At 40.3% G+C, this 23,168-nt stretch overlaps 1 protein-coding gene across 18 annotated transcripts in view; it reads left to right on the forward strand.

Moving 5' to 3' along the window:
* SIPA1L1 (signal induced proliferation associated 1 like 1) overlaps positions 1-23,168 on the forward strand; it is a 370,694-nt gene that overhangs the window by 103,726 nt on the left and 243,800 nt on the right. For 4 of the 18 annotated variants that reach the window (XM_045060144.1, XM_045060147.1, XM_045060143.1 and 1 more), the window contains one exon: positions 8,273-8,365. The exons of the other annotated variants lie outside the window; for them this stretch is intronic. The gene's annotated coding sequence lies outside the window, so the exon portion shown is untranslated. The remainder of the gene's footprint in view (positions 1-8,272; positions 8,366-23,168) is intronic. 18 annotated transcript variants of the gene reach the window in all.

The raw sequence follows: 23,168 nt of genomic DNA on the forward strand, positions 1-23,168 counted from the left end.
TGTTTGTGTGTGTGTGTGTGTGTATGTGTGTGTGTGTGTGTGTGTGTGTGTGTTTGATACTCTGAGGTGGGGCTCTAGTTTCTGGCTATACTTAGCAGGTGCATTAGGGACACAGCCAGGTAATTCATGTTTCTGAAAGTAATACCCATAGACTCCTGTCAGGTGCCCAGAGCCTTTACAAATAGTTGGGAGCGACAGCCCTTCTCAGCCCTCTGTGGACACAAAGAATGACTTCATTTACTTCTGTGAGACCAGTATAAAATTCTCAATCAAATTAGCATTTACTCTGAAAAAGTAGAAGTATGCCATTTAGTACTTTTCTTTGGGTTTATAGGAGAATGTTTTGAAATCAGAGCAACTTCGGAAGACATAAGCTTAAAAAATTCCCAGACTCTCCTGAGTTGTAGTTCTTAGAATAGGGAAAGAATATGCCCCAAGCCTCTCAGTGCCTGAGACTGTTTCCCATACACTGTTCCTGGGTTGACATTTCTTTTGCTCATCGTGGGAGATCAGGAGATGTGATTTTTTTTTTTTTTTTTTTGTACTCAGCCCATGTACTGTGCCAGACTGTGAGAAACAAGGGTGACCTCTTTTTCTCTGGCTTCTGGAGAATGGTATTGACATTAGGCATTGTTGAGCCAGGCCCAGGAGGTATGTGCCACCCACTCCTTGTTTGCAACTCTGGACTTTACCGCCATGTACTGTTGAGTTACAGATTTTGTATTATGTGAGGGGATTGTGAATGATCCCCATAGCTTTGGGAGATTTTGAAGAAGGTGATGATGTGGTCCTTGCCACCGAGGCCTGGACTAGGCAGCTGTCTATTCTTGTTTTGCGCCCGTAAGAGCCAGTTCCTAAACATGGAGGCACCTCCACCCCAGGGCCTATCGGTGCCCAGGGTTAGAAGGCTGAGTGAAAGCTAGCAGATGCCAAATTTAAGTATAAACAATTAAGTACTGAAGTATAAAAACTTTAAAAATGGGCTCATTCTATTTGGGCAGAGAAAACTTGTTCATGGGAAATAATTGTAATTAGTGGAAAGGAACATACAATCTGATTGCTGCATTGACAGTTTTTATGTATCCCAAGGTAGAAAGAAAATCAGTGTATCAAGCTGAAAATACAAGTAGGAGCTTTTGATTTCTGGTATCTGAATGCGGAGGGTTGGGGCAGGGAATAAGTTAGAGAAACTCTGTTGTTCAAGAAGTGTGACCTCCTCCATGTTCCGTGATCCTAGAGGATACTCAGTTGTCTGGTGCTTCCATGAGAGTCTAGGATTAGAATCAAGGTACAGTTTTACCCCCTTTGGAGAAAGTATTTGTTGATTGATCACGGTCTACTCCACGTATTAAGGAAGATAAGCAGTTCTCCCCCATCTCTGGTTTTCTGGAGAGAAGTTATCAGCCAGAAGCTGAAGCTGAATCCTGTTTATCTACACAGATTACTGTTTCTTTCTTGGAAAATTTGTTTGAAAACCAAATTAGATTTTAGCTTGGCTGAATCTGTCCATCTGTCTGAAGTCTGCTGTGAATGGTAGGCACTGGACATTCTCTCTCTGATTGGTTGTGCTGCTGGTTAGCTAACTAAATGCATATGTGCTGTATGGAGATATGCATTTGATACTAATATTGGCATAATTACTTCTTAATTAAATGTAAAACACTGATAAGTGTACAAGTCTCTGACATTTGTTGATTTTAACAGCTGGATGACAGATACTTCTTACCTGAATTTCTCTTGCGAAACACATTTTCTGTCCCAGTTAATTGTAGTTGTTGTGCCAAACAAAATAAATAAATAGATATTAGGTAGCTTGCCGGGGTTTCTAATTAAAATTAAATAGTTTGCCTTTTTGTTTATTTTAAAGACTTCCTTTTTGCTGACGAGGTAAGTAATAGGTGCTGATTTTGGAGGATTTGGAAAATAGAATGGGACAAAAAAAATCCTCATTTATGTTCTTATTATTAATATTTTTAAATTAAAATTATTAAAATATTCAAACCATAATTGAGAGTGCATTTGCCAGTTGATGAGCTGAGTAGACCCCACAGAGAGAGAGAGGGCACGTATTCGGAAAACTTCACAGGACTGGAGCTGTCTGTTGGGTGTCTGTGGTCTTCCAGAACGGAGCACAAGATTAAAACAGTGCCAGAAACTTGTGTGTGTGTTTGAAGTTGTACGAGCCAGAATTGGAAACTTCATCTTCTATTCACTTTTACAATTAGTATTGTGGTGAAAGGAAACTTTGTAAGACAAAATAAAGAATAAAGCTTGAAAATCTCTTCATTCAGATGTTCATAGCTGAAATAAAATGCAGCTTAGATCTGTCTCTCCAGTGTGGCCTCCTGGTGCCCCAAGTGAGCCTGTGGTGCATTTGGGCTGTTGGATTTCCCAGCACTTTGGGATTGCCTTTAAAATGATGGGGAACAATGAGGTCAAATACTTCCCTCGAGGTTCTGATCCCCCTGCCGATGCAAGACTCCCGGTATGATACCTGGCGTCACTAGCTAGTGGGGAGTTTACCGTGGTTTTTCTTCTTCCGTAGCTGTCCTGGGATTTTTTTAAAACCCTACCTTTGATTTTTTTTTTTTTTTCCGGCTTTGTGTTCTCTGGCTAAAGATGCTTTCTTGTGGCCTTCAGCACAGCCCTGTGAGGAGGAGGAGGGGGCAGGTAGCCTCATCCCATTTTACACATGAGGAAGCTGAAGGAGCTTGTCTGAGGTCCTTTGACTGTATATGGCAGCTACCATTCTTCTTCTCTTAGGGGTCTTAACTTTCTTCTCTTGGTTGTCTTCCAGTGATAATAACACCAACCACACCAATGATTTTATAATAGTAAGAGCTGACCTTTATCACCTGCCACATGTCAGGCAGTGTTGTACGTGCTTTTGCATGTACTCTTACTCCCATGGAGTAGGTGTTACCTTCGTTTTAGAAATGAAGAAACTAAGGCCCACAGAACTTGCCCGAGGTTTGTAACACTCACGTGATAGAGTAATTGTGAATCTGAAATGAAAATACGTACAATTACAAGCAGGTTCGAAGCTCTCATGAAACGATGGTAGTTATGATGACTATGGCATGTATCCAGTTATAATTTCCACTTCTGTGTCTTTGTCTTCATTAGCCATTGAGTTTATCGAGGGCAGTTGGATGTGTCTTGCTGGCTGCGGTAGCCCCCGGGCTTGGTCCGAACTTCGTGCCCTGTTACTACTATCGTTGAATGGTCCTTTCAGTGTTTGGTGTGGCTGTCTTCTGGGGTTTAGGATTTGGTGTCATTTTTGCTCTCCATCGTCTGGTTAATCACCTGGTTCGAGTCATCATGCTGAATCTGCGTGGATTGGTGATTTATTGAACTCATAGGGGCTAATACTTTGACCACCCACCTCCTTGTCCCCCCACTGCAGGTCCCCCTGGGACTGGTTGTGTTGTGAGGCATTGACTCACTTGAAATGGCCTGTGTGCTAACTCTAGCCACTGGAATTCTGTTATTTTGAAGAGGCTCTGGACACTTAAAACAAGAATAACATGAATTTTTTAGTTGAGATAAAGAGAACTTACTGAAATTGGCTGAAAGAAGTAGAATTTGGGGAAGCTGAAAATGTTTTTGCATTAGGATGTTCTTGGTCCTTTGAACTGTAGCCAAGAGACTCTTCATAACAGCCTGCATTGAAAATCCAGTTGTAAAAAAAAAATGTGACAACACATTGTGGCTGTTTTGTCTTGTTTGAAGTTAGGCTGGGAGAACAAGGCTGTTACTCTCAGTGGGGTGCTTACTCTTTGAGCCAGCCTGTTCCAAAGTGGGAGAGTTGCTGCTGGAGTCAGGACTGAGCAACTTTCTTGGTGGTGGTTGAAACCAAAGGGACACCAAGAAGGCTGCAGCTGTTTTGATACTAGGGTTTCGATCTTTGGTTTGCTAAAGCTCTGTTTTTAATTGCCATTGATAAGCAAGACACTATCCCGAAGGAAGGACTATTTAGATTCTAGTTTTGGTTCCAATTCCGTAGCTCAGTGTGGATGATTTGATTGGCTGGGATAGAAAACTCCACATGGCTTTTGTTTTTCTCTCTGAACAAATGAAGTAACCTTCGTTCTCTTAGGAAGGGTAATTGAGATAATGGGTAAAATGCTACCTGGTGAGTAGCTTATTCCTGTGTTCCTAGGGAGTGGAATTCACCTCTGTGGGTCTCTAGGATATAATGAACGTTAGACCTAAGGCTACGCTTCCTGCAACAGGGAAGTCTCCAGCTCCTTTTTTTTTGTTCAGATAGAGAGTACCTGGAAGTCACGGTGATTTTGATAACAAACCAGGAAATATCCATATATTTAATTCCATCACAGGAACCAAGAATGACTTTCCTAGCAGAAAATGCCCACATTTTCTGCGTATGGTGCAGAGTCAGCACCACTAGCTCAGGTTTGGAGGCGGGGTGGAGAATGTCTCATCTAAGCATGACTTTTTTGTGTTTATGGAGGTGCCAGTTTCCTGCTGCTTTTCTTTCCTTACTTGTTCTGCTGCCGTGTGCTTTGTTGAAAAACCCTGTGTCATATGCCAGAAGACTGATGAAAAGTCTATGGGAGAAAAACCTTAAAGACTGAAAAAGTTCTCTGTCACCAGTTTCATTTGTTTTGTGAACAGGAAGAAGACGTCTGTTGTCTTATTTTTTATCAGGGGACTGTATTTTTCTCAGATCTTCTAGCTTAGTTTTTAATCTTAACAATGGCATGTGTTCATTGTAAATAATGCAAACAAATAAAAGGAAATTAAAAAAATAAAGTAAAAATTACCCAGATCCTAAACCCAACAGTATATTTTAACATTTTGTTAAATACCCTTATATAATTTTTCTGTACACCTACAACATAAAAATATTTTTATATTCTGTTATGTTTCTGTTTTGGGACTTCATTGATTTTTGGTCAGTCCTATAACTGATGTCGATAGATTTATTTCTCAGGGTATCCATTTATAGCTAGAGAGTATTTCCCCAGGTTTCTGTACCCAGTTATGTAAAATGCTCTAAAATCTTTGTAAGAGGAGGAGGCCATTAATTAAGCATAACTTCAGAGAAGTTATTTAGTCTGGGTTGCCAGGTTTTTCATATAGTTATGTGTAAATAAATGATGACTAAGATTTCTTAAACAATACTGATGAAAATTTTTCTAGAGTTATTGTACACTTGTAGCATGTTTAAATGTATACTTTGGCCCCAGGAATTTATTTCTAGGAATTTGTCTTAGTGAAATGGAGAGCACGTACAAACATGTCTGTACCATGTGTTCACTGCAGCATTGCTTAAGGTAAAAATTTGGAAATTATGTGCAGTAATTTATGGCTCTATTCAATACTGTATCCAGCAATGCGTCCATAAAAATGTACATCTTAAAATATTTGAGAGAAGGGAAAATAGTCATGTTATAATAAGAGAAATGCATGTTAGGAATTGTACACAATGCCCACTTTATGAAGAAAAAGCGCTCTATTCCTCCAAATATATTTATTATTTTATACTTAAATATATAGATACATGCACTCACAAATAGTTTGATGTTTTTCTTATAAATAAAAAAAAATGAAGTGTAACATGCATACAGAAAAGCACACAGACTCTAAGCTTTCTACATTGATAAACTTTTGTAAACTCAACACATATGTGTAACCATTACCTAACTTAAAAATTAGAATATTATCTAATTCTAAAAGCTTCCTCATGTATTCTCCCATTCCATCACCCTTGCTCACCCTCTTTCCCCAATACAAGGAAAGGTGACCACTGTTGTGACTTACATCACCATGGGCTAGCTGTGTCTGGTTATGAATTTTATAAAAATGGAGTAATACGGTATGTACTCTTAGTCTGGTTTCCTTTGCTCAATATTATATTTGTGGGTATAACAGGTTTTTTCTCTCCCCGTGTAGTATTCTGACATGTAACTCTACTGCAATTTATTTATTTATACTGAACATGTTTTGTGTGTGCGTGTGTGTGCAGTTTTTGCCATCACAGCTAATGCTGTTATGGGCCCATTCTGTATGTGTTTCTTGGGCACCGAGGTGCACATTTCTGTTGGGCATCTATATCTAGGAATGGGTAACTGGGGTTGTGTTACGTGTTCGTTCAGTTTTTGTAAAGTAGTTATACCAGGTCACCGTTGTTAACGGTGTTCGAGACTGCCAGTGGCCCCACATCTTCACCAACACTTACTTTTAGTTTTTCCTTTTAGCCATTCTAGTGGCTGTGGGGTGGTGTCCATTGTTTGTTTAGATTGCATTTTCCTGAGGACTAGTGAGAAATTGCGCTTTGACCTGAATAAATTCCCTTCTGAGGAAATCTTATGTTATTAAATCTTGTGCTAATCAACTTCATGTTAGCAGTAACAGAAACGGTTACCTTCCTCTGGCACTGAGGGCGTGTTGTACGCTCAAGTTCTTCAAATCGCCAGACCCGAAGTTGATTCTTCTGGATCATTTAAGTGGGGCAGTCATTAATAGATACAACTTGTCATGCATCCAAATTGTGCTGCTTGATGATACAGTTTATGTGATTTTCTGTTCTATATTGAGCAAATGTTTGACACTGTGAAATATTTCAAGTTACCTATTCATTTTACATCATGACTGATTAAATGTTGGCCAAAGAATTCAATTTAAGAAATCCGAAAGGGAAAACTTTTGGGCTTTCGTGTGCTGATTTTCTTTAGACCTGTATATCAAGAATGACTCACCCCGTTTTATTCAGAGTAACTTTTAAAAGAATCTCACTCTACAGTAGAAAATTGCAAGTAAATTTAATGCAGATGGAAAGTGGATTTGAGACTTAGTCTGGGTCTAATCGCTACATGGAATATCTGAAGAAGACTGGTAGTCTTGGCATCCAGTTCCTGGCTTTTAGTATTAACTTTTTTTGGATCATAAAAGGAAACTAAGACATCCTTTAATTATGAAATTACTGGTCTTAGAATAGGGAGACTTCATGGTAGAACTTCAGTCTGCCATCTTGAAATAACACTGGTATTGAGCAAGTCCTGTGTACCCAGGCTTGATGCCAAGGATTCTTGTTGAATCCTCACCAGTAGTGTGAAATAGGTAATGTTACACCTGTTTCATATATGAGGAAGTTGAGGCCTTGAAAAAGGCCACATGATGAGTAAAGTGTGAGGGGCAATTTCCTAACTCTGATTTTATGATTATATGATGGAAAATCGTAGTATTTAGGACCTGTGGTTTAAGTTGAACAACTCTGTCAACTCTTTAGATGTCCTGGGGGTACCAGTAACATATAAAAATGGAGTGCTAGTGTTTGAATCTCAGATGAAGGCCACGTAGGGTATGTTATGGAGAAAATTGTTCTTCTAGCCTCATTCTCTCTCATACTGTGCTGAGGTTTTCAAGTAATCATCCTGATTAAAGATACATTTTTCAGTAAACGCTAATACCACCAGTAGAGGTGATGAAGTTAGAGAAATTTATGGCCAAGCTTCAATCTTAAGGGAACAAAAGCATGCATTTGTTAATTTGTTTGTTTTGAACGCTGCAGCTCCTGCAGGACTCTCTGTCCTAGGTAAATCATATATGAACCAGCTCCCAAGGGACCTGAGTTCTTATGGAGATCTAAGACATATAGGAAGGTAACCTTAATACGAGGTAGAAAGGGCAACTGGTATGAGGTATTTAGCCTGGGACAAAATGCCGCAGGAATTCATAGCAGATGACAACTTTCAGCTGAAGTCTATCAAGAAACGCTTTCTGGAGAAGGTGGCCTTGGAACTACCTTCGACGGGGAGACAGAATATGGATACTTCGAAATTGGTGTCTGGTTCCGGGCAAAGCTACTACATAGTTTATCTTTTTATGACTGTGAATAAATATGCTAATTAAAGGAGTACTGTAGAGAAAATTTGAGAATTTTACCCTATCAACAAAAAATGGTATGTGTTGTAAAACCGTAATGTTTAGGATGAAGCTTAGGCAAAGCCCCTTTTACTTTTAGCTCTGGCCTCACCTACTCGGTGTCACCCCCACTTACCGGCCTTCTCTGCCCTCTCACTGTGGAGGTTCAGAAACGTGTGCTGCATGAGACGGGACATCCTAGGCCGTCCGTGCCTTCTTTACACTTTTCATAGATGCTCTTTTCCCTGCAGGGTTGCCCTTATTATCATGTTAATATTTGTCAGAGCCTGGCACACATCCTTTGTGAGTGGAGCACGAATGAAGAATTAAATGAAATAGAATGTTGTGCTTTGTACTAAGTTCCTGTTTTTGTCACGCACAGGTACTTGCTCAGTTAGTTGCAGCCTGCCCCAGAAAATCATTGTAGTGTAACTGCAACAAGCTGGTTTACAAGCAAGAGGAGCTGAGTGTGCAGGTTTGTGACTTTACGTGAAAATGGTTTTACCTTTAGCTATGACTGTAGGTGTGCCATTGTTTGACCACATGAGCGATTCCTGTAATGGCTGATTCTAAAATTGTTGTTTTTGTTTTGTTTTCCCCCTCGTCCTTTCTCTGAAATTGTTTGGATCGGAAGAAAAGGAGGAGAAGGGCTTATTCTCACTGCCTCAATTACTCATTTAAAATTTAAAATTCTATTGACTTTCCACAACACTGTTGAGACCACAAGATAAACTTCCTGAACTAGAAGTCCTTAATTGGCATTTTTTATGTGACGAGATTTTGTTCTCTTATAGCCTTTTAGTAATTCAAAATCCTTATTGAGGAAATTTTAGGTGCAATAATAATAGTTAATCATTATTGAATAATTTGTACCCAGAAGTTTGCTAGACTTTTGCCTTCATGATCTTATTTAACCTCCACATCATCCTATGAGATGTTGAGCAACATCCTGATGTTACTTGTAGGGCTAACCGATTTTGACAAGATTACATCACTCGTCAGTGGCTGAGCTGGGAATTGAACCCACATCTGTTTGCTTCGGTGCCTGACCCACTGTGTTAAATTGTTCTTCCCTGTTTTTTTCTGTGTATTTATGCTTCTCTCCTCACATTTTATGGTGATAGGATACATCCTTGTTTTAGCTTCAAATGATATACTTCAGTTGTCCCTAATCCTTTATGTAACAGTATTTGTTGATTTGACATCTTAGCTACTTTGGTCAAAACACTTTCATTTACTATGGTGTTAACGGTACTTAGAAATTGTGCGGTTTTCCCCTTTAGCAGTTGACGGGGAAAAAGGTAGGCTATTTCGTTTTCACATGTGGTATCCTTTTTTAACTGGTAGTTTAAACAGGTTCTAATAGTCCTCTGAGACAGAACCTTGGAGTTTAGATACTTCTTTCACTAATTTGTATGAAATAGCATCTCAAGTCAGTGTGTGGTGTAACTGTGCAAGAGCACAGTGCGTGGGTAGTAGCAAAGCGGCCCTTGCACACTGCCGGGCAGAGAGAAGGGTCAAGCAAATGAGAAAGTACAGGGACACAGTAACTGACCCAGCATTCATAATGTGTTTAGATTGCATTAGAAAAACTGTCAGTAAAACCCTAAGAAAGAGACTCTTAGCTCCAGAGAACAAACAGGGTTGCTGGAGGGAGGCGGGTAGGGGGATGGGCATTAAGGAGGGCATTTGATATGATGAGCACTGAGTGTTCTATGTAAGTGACGAATCACTGAATTCTGCTGATGAAACCAGTGTTATCCTGTATGTTAAGTAACTGGAATTGAAATAAAAACTTGAAGCATAAAAAAAAAAACAAAACAAACTTACAGAAAGCGTCATAATTCTTACTGTTATAAGTAGTTAACATCTACATTTTAAAACTATCAATTTCACATCCTGTAATGCTACAGTGGATAACTGTTTATTATATATTGGTCTGCCAGTGCTTGTGGGGTAGGGTGGTATGCTTTGCCAGTCTAACATGTCTAGACAGAACCAAATGTATGATTATATAAAATCACAGCTCAGGGATTATGGTTGAAAAACTTTAATGATTATTGGCAACTCCATGGCATTTCATATTACTTTGCATCCTTCTTTTCATGGCCTAGTGCCGTAAAAGAGTTAAAGTTTATTTTTAGGCAGAACAGAAAATGTCTAAAATGTGATACGATGTGAATCTAGTTTCTTAAGTAAAATATATTTTCCATGCAAATACATGTTTCTTGATTTGGAGAATTGAATGAACCTAAGTAAGAATGATCGCTTCCAGCATTAAAATTGGATAGAAGCTCTTTGAAACCAATCTAAGAACAACAAAACCACTACTTTAAATCCAAATTAGTTTTAAATGTGTGTTGACTGGCACTGTGTCCAGGGTATTTTTTAGGAGTTCAGACTGTCCTGTATCTGTTTAGTTTTTATTTCCTGTCTTCTCCCTCAAGTAGTCTTCTGGGCAGTCTAGCTGCTAGCCTTTTCTTCTTTGCAGGAGAGAAATTTCCAGCATCTCCTCTTCCTCTGTGGAGCTGTCTCCTCCCACACAGGCTATTATAAACAAGCTACAGCGAACATCTTCTTACTGAGTGCAGGGGTTCCTTACAGAGCCCACATACTGTTCCTTCTTTTTTTAGATTTATATTTTGCCATGATTTTCCCCAGTTTTTTTTAAATAATGTCATTGGATAATCAAAAGTTTTATATAGGACTAGATCTAATGTATCAATTTTAAAAAGTGGTTATTCCTGTGTCGTAGGAAGCCTTTGCCTGCCCCCTCACCTTGAGAATATTCTGTGTTTTCTTCTGAAAGCTTCATGGTTTTAGCTTAGGCTTAGGTCTGTGTTACACGTTGAAATGATTTTATTCACATGCCATCTTAGTGATATTCATTCTTCAAGAGAGATATTACCTCTATTTTATAAGTGAGGATTTTGGCTCTCTGAGAATTTGGCACTCTAGCCATTGCATGTAATAGTAAATTTGATTTATAATTTTAGAACCTTTTATAGATGATCATGATGAAACTATATGGTAGGTCGTATCTGTATATACCATTTTGCTCTAAACCTTTTTGAGATGTATTTCCATTGTCACAAAAAAAAAAAAAAAAAAACCCACATTGTTGCTAACAAACAAATGTTCTTTTGGTGACCATGTTTATCCCCATAAAGAAACCAGAGGTGTTAAGTGCGGAACAAGACTGCAACCTTGATGCTGCGCATATTTTATTGGGGAGAGATGTAGTGTTTATGTACAAATGTCCTGTGAAGTTGCCTGGTGTGATTTGCCTGTTAAGGTACTAAATCCTCTTGTGATAAGAAATTGAAGTGAAATGATCAAATTGACTCAGCTATTTAACCTGGCCTAATTACTTTTTACTAGATACGGTACGGGGCTCAAAACTGCTATCAGCGTTCAGATGTCTCAGGGTTATCGCTTATTCCTACTACTTAATGCCTCTCTCTGACATTGTAGTAACATCACTAGTTCCAGCATCTAAGGCTCAAGAGAATTCTCAGCAATTGGTGTTTCGTTGAGGGTCTGTGTTTTGAGTGTTTACTAGGTGCTAGCTGTGCTGCACGCATCGTATTTCTCACAACAGTCTCTTTTTCAAGCACAAGTAAAGAGAGACTTTCACAGTACACACTTGGGGGTCATGGGGGGGAACCCACTCCAGTTCTCTGGTAAATCTGAGTGGCGATTTCGCGCAAGTCCTTTCATGTGTCTGGGTTGAAATAAGTAACGCTACAGCGTGCTGGTGATTCAGTCAATTCTGAGATACGTGTGGAGTCCTCTGGGGGAAGACAAGGGGCTCCCTGTATTGGATGTGAGAGGTACGCAGAGGTGAGCCAGACAGGAGGAAGCTAATGTTACTCTTAAGGAAGCTTCACCCTGTCATTGGACTGCCCTCCATTAGAATGTATGATTAAACACATTGGAAGCTTGCTGTTGATTGGGGAGAAAGACTGTCCTTTGTTTTGAGCTGAGCAGATGAGCATCACTAAGACTGTTCACATGCATCACTTAAGGACACTGAGATTCCCTCGCAAAGCTGGTGTTGCCCCTGCTGCAAATCGGGCTTGTGTCTGCTGCAAGGGAAACGGGCCAGGTTCACAGCACTCTTCCAGAGTGGCCTTCTCACTAAGGAAACATTAGCTTCAGTTGTTAACTCTCAAAGAAAGTGGGACAGTTCTCAGGCTGCTCTTTATTTGTATAGATAAACAACAGGCATTTAATGGAGCCATGCTGAAAGCAACAGTAAAAAAAAGTCGCTGTGTTCTAATTGTAGCCTCTTAGCAAGGTTATGTTAGTTTTTTTAATCTAAAAATTCTGCCCAAGTGGAGATTTCTGTGCATTATGAACCAAATTGAATCCTTTTTCTTAAATAGTATTTGTTCTGCCGAATGTTTGCTACTCTTTCTGATTAAAATGGATTAAAATGGATGTTTATAGTCTCAAGCACATTGACCAGTTAGTTTTTACAAACTCTTCTATACTGTGCATAGGAACCAGATTTAATGGACTTAGTTATTTGTTCTTTCGGTATATTTTGAGAACGATTTTCTGCTTCATATTTGTTCTCTTCATTTTGATAGAGTGAAGTTTTGCTAAGTGCTTTTGATCTATAAATCAGTTACTGATACATGTAAGTAGTTCATCATTTTAAGGAAGTAAGTGAAACTGACTCTGTCCCACAACTCACAGACGAGGTTTTAGAACATTTCTGCAGAAAAATTTTCTGGCTGCAACACTTTTAATTGTCATGTGAAACCAACCATAGATTTCATTGCCATCTCAGTGTCCAGGTTTATGTCAGCAGTAACGACAGTTGGTAGGTGATTCTTTGAGTCAACACCGTGTGTGGGTATTTACAAACCACCATTGGATGTTGCTGTGTCGAAGTGAGTGTTGACTATCATTTATAGGTAAAGAACTTTCTTGTCTTTGTACATATTAGGTTATCTGAATCAAGTAATATTTGCTTAGCTATGTATATGTTAATATGTTTAAAAAGAAATTTCTCTACGAAGAGGCATTAATCATTCACTGTTTGTTTGATCAGATGATGGCACTGGCATTCTATTGTGTAATCATAAAATAGCTTGTCATATTTAATGCCAAGAGCAGATGCACTTCCTAGTATAAACAGCATGCAAAGCCCAAATCTAAATGTGTTATTTAGGAGCATATTAAAATCATTGTATTTTTTGTGATTTAAAAAAGTAACTGCGGATTGTGTTGTGTCAAATTAAAAAAATGTGATTACTGCCACAACTTAAAATCTGAAGAAGCAAAATCTGGCCCATATGTTTTCAAGTATAATGTGTTATTCTTGCAGACTATGTCATGCATAGAGGTTTAGTGCATTAACTTCGGAACCAGGCTGCCTGGATTCAGATCTTACCTATACCGCTTACCAGCTCTGTGATGTTGGGCAAGTTACTTAATCTCTCTGTGCTTCAATTTCCTCCTTTGTAAAATAGTAATCATAGTGATAATAGTATGTACCTTGTTAGGAGAATGATACAAATTAATATAAAGTGCTTAGGACAGTGCCTGGCACATAGTAAGGACAAATGAGCAGGACTGTAAAGCGTGAAATAGGTAGATGTGTGCATTACAGGAGCTTCTCCTACAATCAGTCCCAGTTCTTTTAAACTAAGTCAGTGATGTCTTGATCAGTCAGTGATACTTGTGGAACAGCTTTCATGCTACATATTAATCTAGATTCCCTGGGGCTTACAAAAGGAATAAAAAGCATGGTTACTACTTTGAAAGCTTGCATCATACTTACATAGGTACCCAAAAGGAGATATACACAATTGAGTATTACATAGCAATGTGTAAGTGAAAAAGTGTGAATCTTTTACAGTAAAAGCAGAGGGGGAATGAAGAAGTATAAAAGGTGAATTTTGACCTTAGAGGACAGGTGGTTCATTTGGTTGAGTGTCTGACTCTTGATTTCAGCTCAGGTCATGATCTCATGGTCATGGGATCGAGCCCCTCATTGGGTTCCTTGCTGAGAGTGGAGCCTGCTTAAGATTCTCTCAATCAATCTCTCTCTCTCTCTCTCTCTCTCTCTCTCTCTCTCTCTCTCTCTCTCTTTCTCTCTCTCTCTCTCTCTCTCTCTTTCTCTCTCTCTCCTTCCCTCCCTCCCTCCCTGCCTCCCTCCCTCCCTCCCTGCCTGCCTCCCTCCCTCCCTCTTCCCCACTTGCTCTCTCTCTGTCTCTGAAATAAAAAACAAACAACAACAACAAACAGAACCCTTCATCATGCAGTGGATGAGTTCACACACATCATGCTCAGCCCTAGCCAGGAGATTGATGTGGTTAGGTGAGTAGGAGCTGGGGGGCAGATGGGCGGCTGGCCAACCTTGACTGCCTCCGTGGCTCTGGCCCTGAGCTAGTAGCAGCGGCTGGGGGTACCTGGCAGGCCCCTTACACTGTGTCAGGGGAGCCCCATGATGTGATACCACAAGCTTTGTAAACACCAGGGTATTTAGATCAGGATAGGGAAATGATAAAGCCGGTGAGGTGGTAACATGACTTCATACCTTTGAGAAGTTTACCTTGGGGAGCTTTGTAGCTGCGGGGGGGGAAACTTCCATTACTGCAATTTATAAAAACCCTTTGGACAGCTGAATATGAAGCCAAACGACAGGTGCCAGATTATAGACACCCAGCTACGCTCTATCTGTACTAGAAAGTCACAGTGGATTCTAACAGGGAAGGGTTTGTAAAAGAAGGAGGAGCAGTTAGCAACAACAGCTTCCTGCAGTGACTTTGGGATTTTTAATCCAGGCAAGGAGACTTTCAGTTTCTGTCTGCTGTGGATTATTCTCTGGCACTTAAGCAGTCTCCAGGCTAGCTGTGGGCTTTTCAAGTGGCTGTGCAGCTGGGGACACTGCAAGAAGCCTCTTACATACCTCAAAATGAAAAAAATAAGCATCTCTGATATTAGCCAATTCTGCTCCCCAAATACTTGCAAGAAATGTATATAATCACAAGGAGGAGGTCTGCCTGTGGTGATCATTTGGTGGAGCTGCTTGTATGTCATTAGATTTATGTGTTCTCACGATCTTGGGTAAATTTTGTAAAGGTTTTGGGACCCTAAGGGTCATAGCTGTAAAATGAGGGTGTTGGGGTAAGTAGTCTGTTGTCATGCCCAAGGCGCGAATACTGTGTATTTCAAAAGGGGTTGGAAGATTTTCTTCTGGTCTTCCAACTCTACGTGGAAAACTTTGTAGAGGAGTCTGAAAGTTTTGAGGAGCTCTTTTCACTCAACAGGATTTATCGAAGACTGTGTACCCGAGACTACTCTGGGGGGCTGGAGATCTGTGAAATAAGTTGGGGTCCTTCTCCTCTAGACATCCCCTTACATTTTAAAGAGAGGGAATATATTCACAAATACACGAAGAAGTGCTAGGAATTACTATCAGGTTGGATGCGGAGTTACCAAACGGGAATAGTCAAGGACAGCAGCCACTTGGCCTGAGTGGATGGTGGTGGCAGCTTCTGGTCTGGTGAATGGAGCAGATCTGGGGGGTGAGGCATCCGCATTCTGCTCTTTGACATGCATCTGGAGTTTCAGATTTGAGAGTCTTCACTGTGTACTTGGCATTTGAAGCTTTGAGACAGGGTGAATTCAGCTGATGACTGAATCTAGAAAGAAAGGGGCAAGAGATGGGGACCAAGCCTGGAGGTTGGAGGTTGGTTGTAGGAGAGGAGTAGGCGAGGGAGCTCGGTTGGCTGCTCTTGGCTTCCGTTGAGCAAGTCTGTTCAACGCTAACACGTGCTCTGCTCTTTCCCGGAGCTCAGGGACTACCTGTGTCTGTGTAGGTGTATACTGCCCCTACATATACTCGTAAAGCTTAAAAAATGCCTCTTAACACACAATCCTCCGTATTTGCAAAGGGCTGAGAGACGAGAGCTCTCTTGGGTGACTTCCGTCTCCCTTTCTCCTCCTCCCGCCAGGCTCATTGAGGCAGCCACGCTGTGGGCTCTCAGTCCTTCTAGGTCTGCTGGTTGAGTTGAATGTTGATCAAGAATTGGTTTCATTTTTAACAAAAGCCCGTTTTGGTCAGTCGTACTTGTTATTGTGTAATTACATAATAGGAAATTGTATGTAATTTGACTAAATGTATTGTTTTTCTACAAAAATATGCCAAGTACTTTTCAAAGCTTCCCAAGGCAGGCCTCCAAAAAGAATGCTGTTAAGTTAGGTACGGTCATGGCAACTCTAAAGGAATGGGGGAGTAGTTAAACTTCTGTAAGGATTCTCAGCTTGTTTCCTGAAGGCCTGCGAGTGTGTATTCCATTCTAATAAAAAAGGGAGATTGGGAGTTGTGGATGATGCTTTTTGCTTGTGATTTGTGTAAGAATGACTAGCCTATAGTCAGTCTGGAGGCCTGTTATTCACGGAAAAGACATTCACTCTACTTCAGGAAAATGGTAAAAGACTGTACATTTCAAATTAGATGGCTAAGCTGTGTGTGTGTGTGTTGAGGGGTCTCTGCTAACTTAGCCTTTCCAGCTTCTAAATCAATTATCATCCTGTTACCTTAGTTCAGTGGGGTTTTACCGGGTGGACTTTGTGAAAAGCAGTCTGTTGTGTCAAAAGCCATCAAAATGCTCATGTCCTGCTTTACCACTTCTTGGGCTTGATGGCAAAAACGTTTTTCTTTTTAATTCATAAAAATTTATGTTGAGGGATGTTGATCACTTTAATTTTTGTAATGTAAAAATTAGATGTACCCTATCCATCAGATAGCGTAAACTGGTTCAGTTGTGACTTGAACACGTAGAAGACTGTTACATGATGATCGGGCATCTGAGTTTGGAGGAGCCCTGAACTACATGGAGAAATGTGCTCAAGATGATGTGAAACTACAAAGGGTACAAAGTATTTTACACGATCTCTGAAAACCTGTGCCACAATATTAAGAGTTTACCTCTGGGTGGTAGGGTTGTGGGCGACTTCTGAGTTTATGTTTTATCCTTTAAATTTTGTAGTTTTCCACTTGTGTTATTTCTGTAATTACATAGTACTTTATTATATTACAGCAGTGGATGATTTGAAGCTTTAACAAAGAGGCCTTTTGAACTTGGTTGCTGTTGAGAGGTAGTACGTCATAGAAGGACTTAAGTAAGAGGGAACAGGAATAAAACAGTAAAAGTTACTTTTCGTCTTTGAAATAATTATTAACTGCTTATAATTAAAAATACAAACAAAATTACCTTTATTGTTATATAATGTACATACATATATAAATAATTTTACTGTTCATCTGTATAATAATAAAGATGACATAATATATAATTAACATGTTAGTATTTATAAGTATACAAATAAAAGTGGCTTTAAGTAAAAAATTTTTTTTTGTTTTTAGTCTTTATTTATTTTTGAGAGAGAGAGACAGAGCACAGACAGGAGAGGAACAGAGAGACGGAGACACAGAATCCAAAGCAGGCTCCAGGCTCTGAGCAGTCAGCACAGAGCCTGACACAGGGCTTGAACTCACGAGCTCTGAGATCATGACCTGAGTCGAAGTTGGATGCTTAACCTACTGAGCCACCCAGGTGCCCCATAAAATTGCTTTTAATCTCCATGGTTGTTATTAATAACTTACAATAGATATTAATCTTTATAATAACCAAGTAAGGTGAACAAACTAGAATTTTCCTCCTTTTAGAAACAAAGAAATGGAGTCTCAGAGAGGGTCATTTCCCTACCCCAGGTTACATGGTTGGTAACGGCAGGTTTTGAACCCAGGTTTTGTGATTCTGAATCGTGTTCTGCTCCTGGCAATGTATTCCAGTCTTTTCTCCAGCAAAGTTAGGTATGGAAAGAAGTAGTAATAGGAATCTGGCTTAAAAGTCCTAAACTGAGGAACTGCTTGTGGGTAAAAGGTTAAATAAACTGGGTGAGGTACAAGTCTGTCTTTGAAACAAGAACTTGAGGGGCGCCTGGCTGGCTCGGTCAGTGGAACGTGTGACTCTGGATCTCGGAGTCATGAGTTTGAGCCCCACGTCAGTGGGTAGAGCTTACTTAAAGAGAGCAGAAATGCTATCAGAAGGAGCCTAGGTTTATGTTTTCCAGAAGGGGTGCATGTGTTGGGGAGCAGGAAGAAAATAGTAGAGCTGTTATTAAGCAGTTCTAAGAAACTAAAATTTACTGACATTCAACATCGGGGTTGAAGCTGGGACCCTTGTGTAGGTCTTGTGTCAGACAGTCAAGTCTCCCGTTTGGGGTGCGGCTGACCCGGAGCTTCTTGTGTGGGACTCCCTTGGTGCTGGGGGTGCAGAGGGGCCCTTCCTCTCTTGTTTGCTGTCAGCCTGTTGTGACTTGAGGCATTTGGTCAGTAGCCTTATGGGTTGTGCTAATCAGCTTTAATTAACATGGGAGCTATAAAATTGATACCTGGCTTTAAAAGATTCCTACAAAGAACCACAGGATGAAGGTCATGTTGATAATGCAAACCCTAATGAGCTGTGAAAAATTGGCAGAGCTGAGACTTCTCTCGGTACCAGCTATTATCAACTATGAAACGAACTGAAGAGTGAATTTTGTCTGAGAAAATTGTTTTCCTTTGTGGAACGATGGTGCAGTTACAGGACTCCTCCAGAGGAGGAGGTGTTGTGATGCAGGGGTGTCCTTAGTGCTTCCGGGGAACAGCAGATAACATCCACCAGGGGTTATGGTCCTTTTCTTAGTAGAATTTCTTTTTACATTCTTTCTATTCAGCAGGCATTTCTTGAGTATCTCTTGGGTACCAGGCACCAGCTAGAGTGATGAAGAAGGCAAAACCTTAAGAAGCTCCGAGGCTCAATCTCAGGGTGCCTGGGTGGCTTAGTCGGTTAAGCGTCCGACTTTGGCTCAGGTCATGATCTCACGGTTCGTGGGTTCGAGCCCTGCATCAGGCTCTGTGCTGACAGCTCAGAGCCTGGAGGCTGCTTCTGATTCTGTGTCTCCCTCTCTCTCTGCCCCTTCCCCACTCACGCTCTGTCTCCCTCTGTCTCAAAAATACACATTAAAAAAAAAAAAAGATGTCAATCTTGTGCCATAATTATAGACTGAGAGTATTTTAGTTGTAAGGGATTTGTGGAGTATCTCAGTCGACCCTGTTGTTGTTTAGTTAGGACTTCTCTGCCACGCACTGCACGCTGATGTACCTGTGCCGTCGTAATACCTAGGAGCTTTCGAAATTTCTCCCCTGAGAAATTGTGTGGTGTCCTCACATAATGGCATCTAGTTTTCCTTTCTCCATTTGACTGTTTACAGTTACATTCTTAGTCCTGATTTTCTAACTTGCATTTTTGCCCGGAGGCCTTGCTAATATATTCCAGCCTGGAAAAAAAATGTTTTTTCAAACTTCTCTCTAAATCATGTAAAATGAATGAGTTTTCCTTTAAAAAAATAATGTGTGTGTGAATTCCTGTGTACTGATTTTATTTTGAACTCAAGAGTGTCTTTGTTGGCTGAGACTAATACAAATAATAGATAATACCCCAGAAAGGAGAGCACGGCCATAGTGGCTCACTTAACATCGTATCACTCCAGATATCAAATAGAAAGCCGTGTACCCTGTGTGTGAGTCAGGTTCAGTCGTTTATTGTCAAGCTGATTATTTTTCAGCATATAAAGAACCCCAAGAAGTACTACTTTCTTTTTGTTTAAGTAGGCTTCACATCTAGCATGAGGCTGGCCCCCGGGACTTGAACTCATGACCTTGATATCAAGACCTGAGCTGAGCTAAGAATTGGACCCTTAACCCACTGAGCCACCCAGGTGCCTCTAAGAAGTATCCCTTTCTAAAAAATAATGTAATGTATACTTCAGGCTTGAAATATTATAATCAAAGCAGGCTTATTAAATGCTCATCTGTTCCTCTGTACTGTTCTCAAGCAAGTTAAGCTCATCAAGGAAGAGTTTCTCCCCTTTAGAAATATCCAGACTCAACCTTACATTTATAATTGAATTATTTTTGTAATACTGGGTGAGAGCAATGTTATCTGAAAGTTTAGTGTATCTTATCCCCACCCCCTTTGGTGGTGATGATGGTGGGTTATTAGATCAAAAATTAGGGTTTCCCCCAAGATTAGTCATAACGAAAACATAATGGTCATAACCATAATTTATGGCAAATTATGTTAGGAGTAGAAGAAAGGGAATTCAACTATTTTAATGCTTCAGTAGAGAGAGCCTTTGAAAAGTAGAGAAAAATAGAAAGGAAAGAAAACATTCACAGCTTCATCATTAAAAATTCTATTTTAAGAATACTTTTTGGGGTGCCTGGGTGGTTTAGTTGGTTAAGTGTCCAACTCTCGATTTTGGTTCCGGTCGTGATCCCAGGGTTGTGGGATCAATCCCCTGTGTTGGTGTGGAGCCTGCTTAAGAATCTCTGTCTCCCTCGCCTCTCCCTTGCTCATGCACTCTCTTTCTGTCTCTTAAAAAAAAAGATACTTTTTAAAGTAACACAGTTTTGATTCCTTGACACTATTGAGTGGCCAGCACTAAATCATGTAGGGCCTACTTGGAAAGGAGAGGGGTATCACTGAAAGTGGGACGGGGTGACATCTGGATTAACTCTTTTAATGGTTACTGCTTTCTTTGAAATAGGTGAAAACGACTCCATAAAAAATGCCTTGAGGAAATGGAAGACTAACCTGTTTTGACAGAAATAGTGCAGAGATGTGTCTTTAAAAATGATTTTATCACGGCACTGTAGTCCAGGGTTGGATCATGTCAGCTTAGCAGTGGCCGTCGAGAGCGGTCCGTCCCTGTGCTCACCCGTGGAGTAGAGCAGCAGTTCTAACGAGGCGTGTGGAAGTTCGGGCCGGGCTCGGGCACGCTGCGCACGCACCCGCCCATTTGTGGCGGTAATGATGGCAGCGTGCAGGTGTTCTCAGTGCAACTGGTTTCCTGGACCTTTTCCTTTTGTATACATACTCTTCGAGCTTTAAAACAAACTGTATGTGCCAGTGCTCCCTGTTGAGGAAATGGGGGTTTGTGGAAACCCCGTGTGGCCAGAGATGGGACCCGGTGGTAGTGGGCACCCTTTGGATGGCTCCAAGGTTCTGCATCCGGTTCCCTGATGATTCGCCTGCTTTGCAGCACCAGCATCTCCAAATCCAGATGCCTGAATGACGAGGACTGTTGGCTCCTGTTGAGTATTGGTTTCCTTGCTGTTGAGCAGTCCTAGTGTGTGTATGTGTGTGTGTGTGTGTGTGTGTGTGTGTGTGTGTGTGTGTGTGATTGAACAGTTAACGTTAGGAAGAAATAGTTTTTTGGTGTCTATTGAAATGTTTTATAAATAAACTTGGCTTGAATAATATTTAATACTCCATGTTCCATTGTCTGTAAAACCCATTTCTATGGTTATATTCAGTACAGTTATTTACGCAATTTAGTTATGCAAAGATGTTGTTGCAAATTTCAGATATTTGTATGTTGGATAAAAGATTAACCTGGGTTAAAATTGCTTTTGTTTTGCGTTGTTTTGTTTCATTTGGCTGTACAAGTTCTGTGAGTTTTAACACACGTGTAGATTTATTCAACTGTTCCACAGCTGCTTCCTCCCCTCCGAAAGTGTCCTTATGCTACATTCTCTCCCACCCCCTAAATCCTGGCAACCACTGATGTGTTCTCTGCCTCTGTAGTTTAGTGTTTGCAAAGATGTTGTTTAAAGGGAAGCACGTGGTGTGTAATGTTTTGAAGCGGACTTCCTTCTTTCGGTGTCATGTCTTCCCAGGGGTGGGTATTGATAGCATATTCCTTTTAATCCCTGAGTACTATTCCATCGTGTGGAAGTATCACTGCGTGTGTGTCCATTAACTCACTGAAGAATATTTGGGTTGTTGTGATTTGTGGGTATTACAGGTAGCGCTACCTATGAGGCTTTTAGGACAGGTCTCTCTACATGAACACATGCTTTTCTTTCTCTCGGGTAAATACTTGGGAGTGGAATGGCTGGGTTATGTGGTAGGTGTACATTTAACTTTGAAAGAAATGTTAACCATTTTCCAGAGTTAACCATCAGTTTGTATTCCCAGCAGCGATGTTATTATCATCATTACTGTTCATTTCAGGGGCCTGACATCCTTGCCAGCACTGGATATTATCAGTAATTTTTATTTTAGCCTTTCTAGTAGAGATGTGAAGTGGTATCTCACTGTGGTTTTAATCTGCATTTCCCTAATGCTGATGAACATTTTCTCATGAGCTTGCCTGCAGTCATTTGTATACTCTTTTAGGTAAAGTGTGTGTTCAGGTCTTTTTTTTTTTTTTTTTTCCCTTAACTGAAGTATAATTGACATTCAGTGTTACTAGTTTCAGGTGTACAACATACTGAGTCAAGAATTATATACTTTAGGAAATGCCTCAGTAAGTGTAGTTACCACCTGTCACCATAAAAAAATTGTTACAATGTTATTGACCATATTGACTATACACCCTCTGGTGTACTTCTCATTCCTCTGACTTATTCTGTAACCAGAAGTTTATGCCTCTTAATTCTCTTCATCTGTTGCGACCACCACACCACTGCTCCACCATTGGCAACCACCAGTTTGTTCTCTGTATTTATGAGTCTGTTTTTGTTATTGTTGTTTGGGTTTTTTTTGTTTTTTTTTAGATTCCACGTAAGAGTGAAATCATATGGTATTTGTCTTTAGCGGATTTATTTCACTTGGCATAATAGCTTCTAGGGCCATCTGTGTTGTCACAAATGGCAAGATTTCATTCTTCTTGATGGCTGAGTAATATTCCATTGTATATGTATACCGCCTCTTCTTTATCCATTTATTATCACTGGACACTTAAGTTTTTTCCAATCTTAGCTGTTGTTAAAAAGGCTGCAGTAAACATAGGGATGCATCTGGCTTTTTGAATCAGTGTTTTTGTTTTCTTTGGGTAAACATCCAGAAGTAGAATTACTAGATCATGTGGTATTTCTGTTTTTTTCTTTTTTTAAGGAGCTTCCATACTAGTTTCTATAGTAGCTGCACCAATGTACATTCCCACCAACAGTGCATGAGAGTTCCCTTTTCTCCATATCCTCACCAACACTTGTTATTTCTTGTCTTCTTGATATTAGCCATTCTGAGTGGTGTGAGGTACTCCCTCATTGTGATTTTAATTTGCATTTCCCTGATGGTTAGTGGTGTTGAGTATCTTTTCATGTGTCTGTTGGCCATTGTCATCTTTGGGAAAGTGTCTATTCAGATCTTCTGCCCCCCCCCCCCCCCCCGTGCTTTAAGTTTGCTCGTTTATTGAGGGAC

This window comes from Felis catus, chromosome B3 (assembly GCF_018350175.1).
Source record: "Felis catus isolate Fca126 chromosome B3, F.catus_Fca126_mat1.0, whole genome shotgun sequence".
NCBI classification, from domain to species: Eukaryota; Metazoa; Chordata; class Mammalia; order Carnivora; family Felidae; genus Felis; species Felis catus.